The sequence below is a fragment of the Rhinopithecus bieti genome, unplaced genomic scaffold (assembly GCF_001698545.2).
Source record: "Rhinopithecus bieti isolate Rb0 unplaced genomic scaffold, ASM169854v2 scaffold_35308, whole genome shotgun sequence".
Classification (NCBI taxonomy): domain Eukaryota; kingdom Metazoa; phylum Chordata; class Mammalia; order Primates; family Cercopithecidae; genus Rhinopithecus; species Rhinopithecus bieti.
Window position 1 is genome coordinate 16,059 of NW_016814958.1, and position 5,316 is coordinate 21,374.

A 5,316-nucleotide genomic window follows, 5' to 3' on the forward strand; every position below is an offset into this window, starting at 1 on the left:
TTTTTAGTAGAGACGGGGTTTCACTGTGTTAGCCAGGATGGTCTCGATCTCCTGACCTCGTGATCCGCCCGTCTCGGCCTCCCAAAGTGCTGGGATTACAGGCTTGAGCCACTGCGCCCGGCCTGGAATCCTCTTTTTCAAATGACCCTACCAGTGGTGCTAAAATATGATGGGATATATATTCCTAAAGCAATTAAATATTACTTAGATTTTTTCATCTTTTTTTTCATTCAGTTGGGAATACAGGAAGACCTGGTATACAATAAATGTGCTTTCTTTTTCAAAACAAGGGTGGTATTACAGAATATCGAAGATTATCCAATTTATATTTCCAAGTTTATGAGATTAGAGAAAATCCTGACAAGATTCAAGAGGCAATTTTTCATACCAAATCCACTACAAGTTAGCTTCAAGTGCATGTAGAAAAAAACTGCTTTAGGAAAGGGTCAGGGAACAATTCTCTAAAGTATTATCTTCCCTATTTTCAAAATAGTTTGACTAATATTTTCAGTACATAAATGATATGTGTATGTATATATATGTGTATGTATAATATAGACAGCTATTAAAGTTATTGAAATTAAAACCTATTCTCATTCACTACACTTCAACCATTTTATAATTTAATGAATCTGTAGGCTGTTAGCAGAGTAATTTTATTATATATATTGATGCACTATATTTTAACCTTGCAAATCATGGAAAAATCATCTTCAAATAAGTGATTTTTGAAACAAGGAATACCTTCTTCATTATATTACCAAAGGAAGGTTCTCCAACTTTTTTTTAAACTTTTACTTTAGGTTCAGGGGTACATGTGCAGGTTTGCTATAAGGTCAACTGCATGTCATGGGGTTTGGTGTGCAAGTTATTTTGTAACCTAGGTAATATGCATAGTACCCAAAGGGTGGTTTTTTAATCCTCACCCTCTTCCCACCCTCTACCATCAAGTAGGCCCCGGTGTTTGCAATCACATTATTGGGTATGTAGCCAAAGAAATATAAATCATTCTACCATACGGACACATTCATGCAAATGTTCATTGCAGCACTATTCACAAAAGCAAAGACATAGAATCAACCTAAATGCCCATCAGTGGTAGACTGGATATAGAAAATGTGGTACAGATATGTCATGAAATATGCAGCCATAAAGAGAATGAGATCATGTCCTTTGCAGCAACATGGATGGAGCTGGAGGTGATTAACCTAAGCAAACTAACACAGGAACAGAAAACCAAATACCGCATGCTTTCACTTATAAGTGGGAGTTAAACAACAAGAACACCTGGACACAAGAGGGGAACACTTCTTTTTTTTTTTTTTGATGATGTAAACTAGAAGCACACTCAGTTGTATATAACTGAATTATTTACACAAACTAATTTAGCAAAAATGATTTATTCTGCCCAGTTTTAATGGTTGTTCTTTATTCCCAACAGCTCAAGGCCCCTATTCAATATTTATGCCAAAAGACTTTGAATGAACCTTAATGTGAGCAAATGTTAAAGAAAAAATTGGCCAGGCTCGGTGGCACACACCTGTAATCCCAGCACTTTGGGAAGCCAAGGTGGGTGGATCACAAGGTCAGGAGATGAGACCATCCTGGCTAACATGGTGAAACCCTGTCTCTACTGAAAATACAACAAATTAGCTCGGCGTAGTGGAGGGCGCCTGTAGTCCCAGCTACTCGGGAGCCTGAGGCAAGAGAATGGCGTGAACCCTTGAGGCGGAGCTTGCAGTGAGCCGAGATCGTGCCACTGCACTCCAGCCTGGGCGACAGAGTGAGACTCCGTCTCAAAAAAAAAAAAAAAAAAAAAAAGAAAAGTCAGCAAAAATCAAGGAAATGCACACATTGAAATATCTGAAATTTGGGAGCAGGATACTCACATATCTAGATAACACACAAATGTACATTTGCAGAAGTTGATGACTTGTCAACTTGTCACATTTAATTGAGAATTTAAATTGAGAATATGCTCAATAAATTAATAAAAATAAAGATGCAATATATCTTTCAAAATATTGCATTTAATTTGGGAATACTATTGAAATAGATATGAGAATGCAATTGATCTTACAAGGATAGTCACATAAACACGTCAATCTGACCTAAACTTTCTGCATTTAATTAAATGATAGGAGCAACAGAATCTATATATTATAAGAGTGCAAAATGTGATAGGATAAACCACAATAGTAACCATCATTTAGAAAGAAAACATGACATCTAAAGAATGAGCACTCTTAAAAGCTTGAAAAAAGTTATAATAATTTCTAGAAAATTTTAAAATTATGTGACTTTCATTATTTTGAAATGTTTAGTTTTAGATAATCGGGGCATAAGCGTATTTGAGATAACTGTGGATTCACGCAGTTGTAAGAAATAAATACCAAAAGACATCTTTTACCCTTTACCTAGTTTTCTCTAATAGTAACATCTTGCAAAATTTTCATGCCATATCAGAGTCAGGGTATTGGCACTAATGTAATCATAAAATACAGAACAATTCCATTAAAATCACTCTCCTTCCCATTCCTCACTAATCTGTCACCCCCAATCAGTTCTTCACTTATATGATTTTGTGATTTCAAGAATGTTATACATATGGAATTATATATTACATAACCTTTTGGGATTGTTTTTTCTACCTGGTAAAGTTCCGTGGAGATCAAAGCCAAGTTTTCTGCATCAATAGTTGGTTCATTTTTATTGGTGAATAATATTCCATGGCATAGATGAACCATAGTTTGTTGAGCCATTTATCAAATAAAGGACATCTGGGTGGTTTCCAGTTTCTGACTGTTATGAATAAAGATGCATGTGCACACAAGTGACCATTTCTGTACAGGTTCTTGTGGGAACACAGGTTTTATTTGTCACGGATAAATATCCTAGAGTGTAAATACTGGGTCATATGACAACTGCATATTAAGTTTCATAAAATAGTGCCAAGCTGTTTTCTCTCAGAGATTTGTTTTAGGATTTTCTATGTGTACAATTAAGATATTTGCCAGGAAAGATTGAATTTTCAGTTAAAATCAATATGGTTTATATTTTGCTCTTTTCTTATTACTCTACCCCATGTACATTTCCAGTACAATGGTGTATGAGAAACCAGTGAGAAAGAGCATCCTTGTCTTGTCCCTTATATTAATCCATGAAAAATCAAATGATGCTTCATAGCTTTTTTGTAAATACTCATTAAAAAGTTAAGAATTTGTGCTTTCTCTTACCTCTCCCCATTTTCCAGTATTTTGAAAAGTTTAAAATAAGATGGTCACTGTACTTCTCAAATGATTTCTGTGCACATATTATTATTATTTTTTGAGATGGAGTCTTGCTCTGTTGCCCAGGCTGGAGTACAGTGGTGCAATCTCTGCTGCAGCCTCTGCCTCCTGGGTTCAAGCAATTCTCCCGCTTCAGCCTCCCAAGTAACTTGGATTATAGGAATGTGCCACCATTCCTGGATAATTTTTATATTTTTAGTAGAGATGGGGTTTCTTTCACCAACTTAGCCAGGCTAGTCTCAAATTCCTGACCTCAAGTGATCCACCCACCTCAGCCTTTCAAAGTGCTGGGATTACAGGCATGTGCCACTGCATCTGGCCTGTCTCTGCACCTATTTTAAGAATCGAATTATTTTACACTCAATCTGTTGACGTGATAAATTACATTAGTTATCATATGGTAAACCAGTCATACATTCCTGGATAATGCTAACTTGATAATGGAAAATTATTCTTTTAAATATTGTTGGATTACATTTGCTAATATCATTTTACAGATTTCTATCTACACGAGAGATGACGTTCTGCAGTTTTTTCGTGTGTGTGTGTGTGTTTCCTGTGGCAGGCTCATAATTTGGGTAGGGAAGTTGTTCAATTCTCCTTCTCCAGTCTTCGTCTTAGGCTGCACTTGCGTGCCCAAACCTCTTGTGTGGAGCTTTCTCAGCTGTTTGGAGCCTCCTTGCAGGGAAGTCACTTTTCCTCCTACTCAACTCAGTGCAAAGCCTAGGGCTAGGTGTTTCCTGCCTCTCTCCCACCCACAGCAGAGGTGTTCTGCCTTAAGTTAGTGCAGACTCCTTGATGTGAACAGGTTTCCTGTCCCTCCTTCAGCAGCTTGTACCTTGTATCGGAGCAGTGTTTGATATTATATCCCTGTGGCAGTCAGCCATGACCATGAACTTATTCTACAGTGGACAGAGAGTTTTCTCTAGGTTCAGCTGCTCTGCCCTGGGAATCCCTGAATGTCTTCATTATGGAGGGGTTTTTCTCTCAGGCTTCTTCCTCTACCACAAAACTTCCTTGTGAATGCTCGTCAGAGGACTATGGTAGTGAGTTGTATAATACTTTCAGACTTCCCTTGTTTTAGAATTTTTCTGGGATTCTAAACATAATGCTAGCCTACATCTTTAAGAATTGGTTAACATTTCCACTGTTTTTTAACCTGCTTTTACCATGAACATCTCTTCTTCCTGCAGAACTGCCTTAGGTAAGACAGTTCATTTGTCCTGTGTCTCCACCCTATTTCATGGGCTCATTAGTCTCACTCTTAGAAGAATTTCATTTCGCTAGAGGACCTTGCAATCTCAGTCATCTGGTAGACTTTTAAAAAAATGCCTAGACAACTGAACTTATTTTTGTTAGACAGGATATAATGTTCCCTTGTTGCTTTTGTAACAGTGAAAAGGAGGCCTAGCATGACTAACTCCATTCTGCTCCTGTCCATGGTGATATCTTTTAGGTTAATTGCTTTTGCTTATCTCTGCAGGTACGCCAGGCTAACAATGGGAGGAAGTTAGTTTATAATTTAACTTTAAAGCAAGAATCATAATAGTCCCTTCCCAAAACTAATCCCAGAGGAAATAACGGAGGTATAGACACAAGTAGCAATGTTGTGGTAAGGATCTGCAGAGGTGCTGTGACTTGACCAAGGACAGAGAGGTTTCACAGCCTCCTCAGACCCTCGCTGGCACACAGATATCTGTGGTCATCAGTCACCCTTTGGTCCCAATCCCTTTCTCTTCCCCCTACCCTGAACATAAAAAGAACTTGTAATGTGTACTGACTTAAGATGGTTCCTTAGGACATTAGCCTGCCATCTTTTTGGTTTGCTGGCTTTCAGAAATAAAGTCATTTTCTTTGCTCCAAATCATTCTGTCTTGACTTATTGGCTGTTGTGTGGTGAGCAAACTGAATTTGGACTTGGTTACACTTCCTACATGCTAATAGGAAGTGCAAGGCCAAATATGCATGCTATGATTTTTATTATGAGTATTTTCAGACACAATGAATAGTATTTCCATAGAAAAGA